Below are 11,945 nucleotides of genomic sequence, written 5' to 3' on the forward strand. Positions count from 1 at the left end.
TACAATTACAAAATCATTAATAAAAAGACTGAGTACATCATTCATAACTCTCATGAAAGTGGAAGGAGCATTAGTTAAGCCAAACGACATAATTAGCCATTCATACAGCCCTTGCTTTGTTTTGAAAGCAGTCTTCCATGCATCTTGCTCTACTACTCTGACCTGATGGTAAGAACTACACAAGTCCAACTTGGAAAAGTAAACAACTTCTTTCAATTGATCTAATAGATCATCAATGCGAGGAAGGGGATAACGATTCTTGATTGTTATTTTATTCAGTATTCGGTAATCAATGCACATCCTCCATGAACCATCTTTCTTCCTCGCCAACATGATTGGAGATCCGCATGCTGATGTGCTTGGTATTATGAACCCTTCCTTGAGTAGCTCCTGTACCTTCTTCTTGATCTCTGTATTCTCTAAAGCAAATAAGCTGTACATTCCGATGTTAGGCAATGGAGCATCCTGTTGCAAATTAATATCATGTACAATTTCCCTTTTAGGTGGCAAAACTTAGGTTCTTGAAATAGGATATCATATTCTAAAATAACTTTTTCTAAATCAACTTTCTATTTAGCATCACAAACTTCAAATACATTGGTTTTATCAGGTTTATTTTCCTTTACAACCATTAGTAAAAATTACTTGCATGAATTTACATTTCTTTTCATCTACCCTGAGTTTATGAGAGTATAATTATTCTTGGGTTTATGAGCTCTTACAATATATTCTATTCCATCTTTAATGAGTTGATACTTATTTTCAGCTCTATAGAAAATGGATTTTCTATCATACAAGTAAGGACTTCCTAAAACAATTCCAGATATATCCAAGGGAACAATATCTAACTCAGCCTCATCTACAAATGCTGACCCAAAAGAAAACCTCAGTTTACATTGTCTAGTCACTTGTAGCTTTGCTTTATCACATACCCAACCTAATGGATATGGCTTCTTGTGAGGTGTGGTTAGTAGTCCCAATTTCTTTACAATTGCTTCAGAAATTAAGTTTACTTGTGAGCCACTATCAAATAAAGTATCAATATTTTGATGCTTGGAAATAACTCTAATATGAAAAATATCATGTCTTTTCCTCTCATTTTCTTCACTATCTATAGTTTATGTAGAATTACTAGTAGATGCTTCCAAATTTTTACCTTTTATACCTGTGGCTGCGATTGTTGTTTCATCACCTGAGTCTGACCCCAAATATTTCTGTATAGCAGCAACAATCTTCTTCTTCTTGCCATCGAACTTCTTGGATTTCAGCTCCGATGGCAAAGACCAGAAATGTTCATCATCATGTCCATCCTTCTTGTGGTGAGTACATGAAGGTTTGGCCTTCCTCTCTTTCCATTTCTGCTTCCTCTTTTCCTTGTTCTTGCTTGCAGTGGGTTTTGGTGATCCCCCAATCTCTGGGTTCACATTCTTGCCTCTAGCCTCTAGATGGGTAGCCTTAACAGATACCTCATCTATTCTAGTAGGGTTAAACATGAGAATGGTGTGTCTCAAATAGCTGTGTAAACCACCTATATACTTCAACAAAGTTTCAGGTGAGTCTAAAGAAATGCCTAGAATTAAAGCTCTTTTTCTAATTTCTTGGGTGTAGCTTTGTACACTTTGCCCCTTTAACTGGCGAAGAGTTTGCCAACTCATCATGGCTTGCTACATATAAGCTAGTGGATAAAACTCTTTTTTAGTTGCAGAAACAAATTCACTCCAGACAGAAATAATTTTACCATGTTTCTTCAAGTCAGCTTGTGTCTTGCCTTCCCACCAGACTAAGGAAGTTCCTCCAAGGCGTAGGCTGGCCAGTTGAATTTTACTTCTGTATGAATCAATGTTATGCACCCTACAATACACATAAATCTATCTAATTCAGTTATCTAGCTTCTTTGCATTTAACTCTCCATCATATATTAGAAAATCAAATTTAACATCTAATTTAATCAAAGATGTTTTCTTTTTATTTTCAGGGCTATCAGGCGAGGTGGATAGAGGAGCCTCTTTTCCTTTCCCTTTGCCTTCAGAATGGCTATCTCGAAGAGATTCTTTTGTTCCTTTGTCTTGTTTGGAGGTTAAATAATCTTCATCTCTACCTTTCTTAAATTCTCGATACATCTCTTCTACCATGGTTCTCATGGTCATGAAGTTGTCCATGAACTGAGAGTCTGATTCCAAGGGAGTTTCTTCTGCCATTTTCCTCCTAGGGTAGACTCTTCCTATTTCTGGGTTAGCTTCAACTAGTTATCCTTCTCCTAATTTGAGCTTTGACCTAGTTATCATTCACCAATCCAGCATAAGCTTGTCTAACCTTAGCAACCTAAAGCTCTGATGCCACTTGATCTGATAATGAGATCTAAGACAATTAATAAGGCATTACAGACACATGTGCTTGGATGTGCCTATGTTATTTTATGTAATGGATCGATAAGATTGCAAAACACATAGATAATGAAGCAATAAAAGACTATAATAGACAAACACATAAAAACACAACAAGTTTAATAAGGAGTTCACCCAATACTCCTGGGCTACATCTCCTGGTCTAGCCTTTAGTGGTGGCCTCTCTATTATGTCTTCAAGCAGAGTTTTTACAATAGTATGAGCTCAATTTGAGACTCCATACACAATAGACATAACAGTAAGAGTTTGCTTGAACCTCTCAAGCTTTCTCTGAGTATACAGACTCTCTGAATCACTCCCTTTCTCTGTCTTAGCTCTGTCTTAACGTTGCCTTCAATACTGCCTGCTATGTTTGTTCTCTGTCTGTGGCTTTAAAGCCAATTTTCTTTGCCTGTTCATTTTAGCTTCTCAACTTTCTGTCTCCCCGACCTCTGTCCGCTCGAATCTCGCTTATGTTGTTACAAAATCATTGCATAACGCATTAAGAGGAGGTGGCCACCTATTCGGCAATGTAAGAGTGCCTCGGGACTTTGGAATCCTTTGAAATCCCAAAACTCGGTCGTTTTCTGTTAACACAGGAAAATGCATTCTAATTGTGAAATTCTGCCAAAACACTATGTATTTGACTTCAAAAGTCCTTACATCCAGTCTATGCTCCTATAGGGTTTTCCCACAAGTCGATGTCACATATCGCAATGGCCTTTTCCTGTGTATTTTTAAAAATATGTTAAAATTATGAAAATGCATTAAAAATGGCTTATGGAGGATTTGAAATAATATATAATAGCTTTAAGGAACCCTTTTGGGTCTGGCTTATCGCATCGGTGCTTCACCACTTGTCTTTCATTTAATAAACGAAAGACACAAAATACATTAAGAATGCCTTTTCTGCAGATCTCAAATCTTATGAAATAATATTTATATAACCATCAGGTCTAGTTCATCGAGTCGCAGATGCGTATGTGTACATGCCCACTCCTCTATGTAGCCCCGATTGCGATATCGCAATGCGATTGATCGCAATCGCACATTGCAGTAACCCCAAGCCATTGTAAGAGCTCTTGTAATCTCTGATAGAGATCTTGCAATGCAACATGGGCCGTCGATCTACGCGCTTGATCGATGGTCCTATTTGACTCTGCCGATCGCTGTCGCAAGTGTTATGTATTCTGCACTGATATTTGCTGATCGCCACTGCCGATGTGATCCTCCAATTAGATCTGGACTGCTGATCATCCAGATTTGACAACTACTGTGCATTCATTTGTTCAGACCTTCGATACTGCTGTTTTCACGTATTTTTGGCTCCCGATTGCATTTTCCGTTGTTTTGTGAAGGTTCGATTATGCGATAATTTTGATCTTTGGCATGATTTTAAGAGATTTCAAGATTTAGAGAGCGTTCTTGGATCCATTTGGATAAAAAATTGAATGCATAAGGAGGCTGGCATTTGATTGAATGATTGTATAAGTGAGAAGAAGTGATCTTTGTCCCTGCTTGTGTAAAACTCTGATAGTTGATAGTAGATATTCAGAATATTGATAATGGGTACAGACTTGATTCAAAAGTTTATGTTTGCAGTAGTTTTGAAGGTATACGCAGGTTCAATTAACAAAAGTAGCGTATACACGTAGTTTGGGTGCATCCAAGTAGCATATACACTTTAATGCATGATTTTTTAGGTTACAATTGGTTCAGAATGATGATGCAGGGTTCTGGGTTCATCATAGTGTTTTGGTGTCAGTGATCTGATTGTTCAGATCAACTGAATATTGGTTGATGTAGTTTAAGTTTAAAAGCTTTGATGGGTCTAGTGTGAAAATTTGATGAAAAGTGGCCTTCAGTTTGTGGTGATGTGATCCAAGAGTATCCAGTCTAAAAATTCATGAAACGTGGTCCCTGGTGGAAGAGTGGAGTTTTTCTGTAGGCTGGCACCTATGTACAAATAAACATATTGGCTAGTACAAGAGCTAGGGGGTTGTAGCTCCCTTCCAATAGAAGCTGGAGTGACAAAAGGTTGTAACCTTCTACAGGTAGAAGCCTACGTACTGGTAGGAGTCTGCACGAGTACAAGATTGTAAAAATATTTTCTTATTTTCTGAGTTAGTTACCGGAGAACCCATAGTAATAACCATATTCTGTCAACGTTTCACAAATAGTCTTGATGATGGATCCCTATTGGGATTTGAAAAGTTGATAGAATATGGTTATTACTTTGGGTTCTCGGGTAACTAACTCAGAAAATATAAACCACAGATGTCTAAAATCCAGATTTTCTTATTATTAAAAGAAGACAGAGACGATAGCAGTAGGTGGTTTTTACCCACATTGGGTTTCCACCTTAAATCTTGGTGTTCATGTGTGTTTCTTATGTGTGATGATTTGTTGTGACTTCACTGCACTATCTAATAAATCTCTGATATACTGGTTTAAGCTCAACACATGATAAATTGTCTAAATCACAAGTTCTCTGCATATACACTGGTTTCTTTAAGCACAGTCGCGTATACACGCTAGTTCACTTCACTGAAGTAGTGTATATAAATCTGTTTGGGAAATAAAATTATTGATCAGATAATACTGATTCACCCCCCTCTCAGTATTATTTCCAACAGAGGTTTCTTGCAAATACCATCAGTCATCTTCTTCTAGCACTCAACAATGTGTTATTCACTACTCGGATGTGCATTAATCCTCACCATCCACCTGAGTTGAATTCAATGACATACATATGCGAGCTTCGATAGAAAATGGAAAATAAGCCCTCCTCCAAGTCATGATCAAAGTTTTTATAACAACATGTTATTATTATCTTGTATAGTTTTTTTAAGGGTGGTTCATGGACATTGGGTGGTCGCTACATCCACGGGAAAAATCCAGGCAGATCAACCCGAAGGGATCTACCCATCGGCCAAACAGGAAGGACCTAACCGCAAGGGCGACGAGGAGATTCGACCCTGTGACCTCCTAACTGGAAAGTTACTTAACAATAGGAACTCGATCAACTGAATTAACCCTTGGGGCTTATTATCTTGTATTTTATTTTATGTGTGGTTTGTTAAACCATCCAACATTTTATGGAACTTTTCTATATTTGATTTTTGATTTCAAACTATAAATCCCCTTCATTGTTATGAAGAAGGGGTTTTGAATTTTTATAAGAAATCTTTTGGTTTGCACTACTATAGTTGAAAACAAGTCTTAATAGAAATAAGAATCACATTGATTTTACTTCTGAGCAGAGTTAATGTGTATCAGGTACTACTATCCATATGTTGATATTATGTTTATGAGTTGAATTATTATTTCCTTTCAAGATTTACATATATTTTATTGCATGTGATTGAACAATTATCACTATTGATGTGTTTTAATCTAAATATTTTAAGTATATAGACGAAAAATGATGCCTTATATGTGTAGTGAATTATATCAACTAATTTAATTAAATTAGTTATCATTCCTCATCTTATATTCATGAATAATTTGATTATCCACATTGTCATATTATAAAGGAAATCTTCAAGTCACATATATAGAAGATATATTGTCCCGAGATTGATATTGTAGGGCTTTTAATTATATTTATGTATGTTTTTATCTACATCCATCAAACTTCACACCTATATATATTTTTTATCCGTTTTTCATATATCTTTTTAGGGGAAACTGGTTCTATCAACTTAGTTGGAGCCAACATCTCAAACGAAAAAGGAGTTACTCTAAGTTCCGGACTAGGTGGGTTTTCCCGATGTTGAGGCTGATATTTTCAAGCCTTCAACATTTTTGGTGCTAGAAGGAGGGCCTTTAGACTATGAATGGAAAGAAGATCCACTCTTAAATTAAAAGGTCATTCAAAGAGTCAATCCCCCTCAAAATCACCACCAAATTCCAGATCACATTCTAAATCTCCAAATCCACAATCTAAAGTTGCTCAAACAACCACCAACGCTCCTAGCACACTTCCACTTTCAGAGTCCCCTGAAGTTCAGTCTTTAATCCATAAATTGGAGGAAATATATATCTCTAGAGAGAAACTGTTCAATCAGACATATCAAAAGGAAGTGTTACATCCTCTTGACAATCTTCTGGTGTACTAGATAGATCCCAAAGTGAAAAGCTTGGAGTCAAACCTTTCCATTGGTCACTCATTAGAGAAAGAAAAGCACACCAGAAAATCACTCTTCTGCTAGTGAGATTACATCATCATCTCCTCCTCTTACTCCTTCTCTTGGTCCTACTTCTTCTTCTACCTCTTTATCTTATTCTTATCAACCTCTTATCCCATCCATTTCTCAAACACAATCATCTAGTGCGCTTGTAATTAGTAGCACCACGACGAATTCTTCCACTATCCCTTCCTCTTCATCTTTTGCATCTTCTACAACCTCCTATATTCCTATAATTAGTAGCACTACAACATCATCTTCCACTGCACAATCCTCATCATCTTCCACTGCCCAATCCTCTTCATCTTCCACTTCTTCTACAACCTCCTCTATTGTAATAAATCCCAGGATGGCTAATAGACCATGGAACAATCCTGGGGTAGTTCATATGGATCCACCACTACACCCTCTACCTAAACACCCAAAAATATGGCTTCCTAAATACAATCCTGATGATGGCCTCCCTGCAGAGGAACATCTTCATAATTTTATGTTGGACATAAATTTAAATGGAGTCAATCAAGAAGATTGTGTTGTTAGAATTTTTCCTTATACTTTTGAAGGATCAACAGGATCATGGTATTTTTCTCTTCCATCTCATCTATAACTAATTGGGATATGTTTGAAGAACAATTCTTACTCAAATTTGGAGATGACCAAACCACCGCCACTTTGATTAACGATTTGTCAAATCTTAAAGCTAATCCAAGTGAGAAGATTAAGGATTTCAATTCAAGGTTTAACAAGTTGCTAAACAAAATCCCAGAAACTTCTAGACCTGGAGTAGATGTACAAGTTGAATGGTACATTAGTGCCCTCCTTTCAAATATTGCAATATTTGTAGATAGGGCAAACAAAATGTCATTAGATGATAATATGAAAGAGGTTGTGTCTATAGAAAATAGATTCCTTGCCCTCGAGAAGAAAACAACTCTTGAGGAAAGGAAGCAAACCAAAAGGGTCACTTTCAAGGATGAACCAAAGAAGAAAGCTCCAAAAGATCCTTTTGATCTAGAAGGATTACAAAAGGTTCTCAAGACTATGTCAAACGATATGGTAGAGATTAAGAAACAGGTTGTTCAATCGTCCAAAAAGCCTTTTCGACCTTTTAGAAAAAAACTCATCCATCCCAATCACAATCATGTGCCATCATTTTGAATGCATAATCTAACTAGGATGATAATGAGGAAGAAACAGGCCTATCCCCTAAAGAGTCCCAAGAAGAAGAATTAGAAGAAGCTCATGGTTTGTAGGATATTATTTTTTTAACTTCATCAAAAAATGAGGAGGAAGAAGAAGCCCTACCTATTAGAATGAGAAGGAAAGGACCTGTTGATACTCCTCTAGCAAATCAAAAGCATAAGCCTCTTGCTCCTCCTGCTAAAGGAAAAAGCATAGTAAACTTCTCCCTCAAGTTTTGATCATACTACTTCTAAGCCTCCTTCTTCATCTAAAATCATTATAGTCTCTGATACCATTGAGTATAACATTGTGGAGGACACGAAGAAGGTTAAAGCCAACATCTCCCTCTATGAGGTTAGCATGTTGAAAAAACAACAAAAATTCTTACTTAAGAAGTTAAATACCATTCTTGCATCTCCATTAACTATTGTTGTTACTTCAAAAGCTTCAAAAGGAAAAGGTAAGCCTCCTAATGTCTCTTCAACAAATTTGACCCTTTAGATGTTATTCTAATCGGAGACAAATCAAACTCTCATACCCTTCCCTTTCTCTTGACTTTGGAAATAAAAAAAAAAATGTCCATAATTGTTTAGTATATTCGGGTGCATCATCTAATATAATGCATTATGCAGTTTGTCTTAAGCTAAATATATCACCCCAGAAATATGTTGTACAAACTATTCAATTAGATCACTCAATGTTCATAGTTTTAGGGGAAATGAATTCTGTCTTAATTAGATTATCTTCAAACTCTAAGGTTTGTCAGATAATTGATATATTAGTAGTTGACATCCCTGAGTTTTATGGTATTATTTTGAGCAAAGACTGGACTAGAAAGATACATGGTTATTTTGCCATTGATTGGTCACATATGTGTCTTCCCTATAATGGAAAACCAAATCAAATTCGTGTCGATGGAGAGAAGAATATGAAACATTCAGTCACCGATTTTGATGAAGAAAACAAACCAGTAGTATTTTCAAATAACATCCTTGGGAACTATTCTTTCGAATATTTCTTCAGAAATTTTCTAGCACAAACTTCTCCATTTTTAGTTAATTATGTATCATATAAAATAAAAAATTATTCACAAACAGGTTCATCTAGGTGTATTAATATTGTAGAAAACATTGTAAATAAGCATGGTAATTTATTTTGGATTCTTTATTTTGATGGTTCAAAATCCAGTGACGATGCAAGAGCTGGTTGCATCTTGGTAAGTCTCAAAGGTGAGAAAACTATGCTTGCATGCATATTAGAATTTGATTTTATCAATAATGTTGCTAAGTATGAAGGATTGGTGCACGGTTTACAAAAGGCCATTAGTCTTGATATCAAATGCCCTAAAGTGATTGGTGATTTAGAGATTGCCATTAAACAAGTTAGAAACGCCATACACAGTGTTTCTAGTCACCTTAGACATTATCAATCTTTGATTCAAGACCTCACTACTCATTTTACTGCATTTGAAGTAACTCCCATTCGAAGGATACATAATGCTATTGTCGACCTCCTAGAAAATGTTGCTTCCAAACCCATTCCACCCGGGGATTTTAGCCTTGACAGATTTTCAATTGAATTGACTTTTTACCCCTCCATTCCAGAAAATGTAACAATTTGGTGTGTGTTTAATGATGATGATGCTATTCTAAGTTTATTAACATCAGAAGGTTCTTACTCCAATCAAGTAATTGATAAAGATGAGCATGACAAGATAAAAAATAAGTCCTTCTATAAAAATAATTTACCCAAACCTGTAGTTAAATTGGAAGACTTATATGACTTAAAGGATAGATTCAAAAGAACCACCAATTGAAAAACTCAAAGTTCTACCTTGAGATATGAGTTAGTTAACATAGGATATGATCATAAACCTCAGAAAATTAACTTGGGCCTTGCACTCTCACCAGATGAAAGATATGCTTTCATTCATTTGTTAAAAAAGTACAAGGATGTTTTTGCATGGGATTATGATGATCTGAAAACCTATGATACATCCATCATTCAACACACTATTCCTATGCTTCCATATGTCAAGCCTATTCAACAAAAGCTAAGGAAGATCCACCCTAACTTGGAAGCTCAAATTAAAACTGAACTGAACAAGCTTCTTAAAGCTAAAATCATTTTTCCAGTCAGACATTCCAAGTGGGTCTCAAATCTTGTGCCTGTCAGAAAGAAGAATGGAGACATTCACATTTGTATTGACTTTAGGAATTTGAATAAAGCTTGTGAAAAGGACAATTTTCCTTTACCCCCAATGGAGCAAATTTTACAATATGTTACTAGTTTTGAACTGATGTCCTTCTTAGATGGTTTTTCAAGATATAATCAAATACTTGTACATTCAAATGATAGACTGAAGACCACATTTAGGACCAAGTGGGGGACATATGCTTATCAAAAAATTCCTTTTGGATTAATTAATGTTGGAGCTGCTTTCTAAAGAGCTATGGATATTGCTTTCAAAGGTTTGATTAACAAGTCGGTTGTAGTGTATCTTGATGGAATTACAATTTATTCCAAACAAAGGAAGAATCATTTGAATGATTTGAAGCAAATCTTCGAACAATGTAGGAAATTTGGAATCTCCTTGAATCCCAAAAAGTCATTTTTTGCTCTTAACAAAGGAAAACTTCTAGGTTTTCTTGTCTCTGAAGAAGGGATAGGTATAGACTCTAATAGAATCAAGGAAATATATGAAATCTCTTTTCCTCATAACAAAAAGTCTATGCAATCCTTCCTTGGGAAAATTAATTTTGTCCCAGATTTCTCTCAGTTTTACTTCTCTTACAAGCTATGATCAAGAAGAAGTCAATTTTTAAGTGGGAACTCACTGAAAGAAAAGAATTTGAGGCAATAAAACAAGCAATCATTGATGCCCCTTCGTTATCAACCCCTGATTTTACTAAACATTTTATTATTTATACTTTTTCTTCCCAACAATCTTACGCAACAGTCTTAACTCAACCCAATGAACAAAAAATTAAGGCTCCAATCTCATTATTTAGTTCAAATCTACAGGGAGCTGAGCTCAATTACTCAAAGGTTGAGAAGCAAGCCTTTGCATTCTTTAAATCCATAAATCATTTCAGGCATTTTCTTCTAAAGTCACACGCTAAATTAATTGTTCTTTTCCTTGCTATTAGACAATTACTTATACAAAAAGAATTAGGAGAGAAAATAGCCAATTGGGTTACTGCCCTGCAGGAATGTGACCTAGATATTAAACCAGCTAAAATTTCTGTATTCAAGCTTTTGTGATCCATAATGAATTAAACAAAGTTTTTTGGTAGAAATCACATGAAAGAATTTTTTGGCCGACACATTTCAAACCAACAAGTGTGGTTCATCATCAGGACCAGACGAAGAGGTAGACCATGGCAAAGACTTAAATAGAGAGCAATGTAGAGACATAGTTTCAAGTAACGACTATATTTGAACAATAATGTTTAAATTATAATATTAATTTATTAATATATTAAAAATAAATATTATTAAGTAACGACTATATTAAATGACTAGTTTTTGAAAAATAATATTTAAATTAATTTATTAAAACCAAATACTAATAGTTCTTGAAAAATAATATTTAAATAATGATATTAGTTTATTAATTTATTAAAATATTAATATAACAGCTAGTTTTTGAAAAATATTTAAATAATGATATTATTTCATTAATTAATTAAAAATATTAATAGGTAACGGCTATATTAAACGACTTTAATATAGCTGTTACCTATTAATATTTTTAATTAATTAATGAAATAATATCATTATTTAAATATTTTTCAAAAACTAGCCATTAATATAGCCGTTACATTAATATTTTTATAAATTAATAAACTAATATCATTATTTAAATACTTTTTTAAAAAACTAGCCGTTTAATATAGTCGTTTCTTAATAATATTGTTTTTTAATAAATTAATAAATTATTATTATAATTTAAACATTATTGTTCAAATATAGCCATTACTTGAAATTATGTCTCTACATTGCTCTCTATTTAAGCCTTTGCCATGGTCTGCCTCTTCATCTGGTCTTGATGATGAACCACACTTGTTGGTTCGAAACGCGTCGGCCAAAAAATTCTCTCATGTGATTTCTACTGAAAGACTTTGTTTATTTCAAAAACTAGCCATTTAATATAGCCATTACCTATTAATATTTTTAATTAATTAAT

Source organism: Pinus tabuliformis, chromosome 4_2 (assembly GCF_031772625.1).
Source record: "Pinus tabuliformis cultivar Carrire ecotype Pingquan chromosome 4_2, CPIR1, whole genome shotgun sequence".
In the NCBI taxonomy this organism is placed as follows: domain Eukaryota; kingdom Viridiplantae; phylum Streptophyta; class Pinopsida; order Pinales; family Pinaceae; genus Pinus; species Pinus tabuliformis.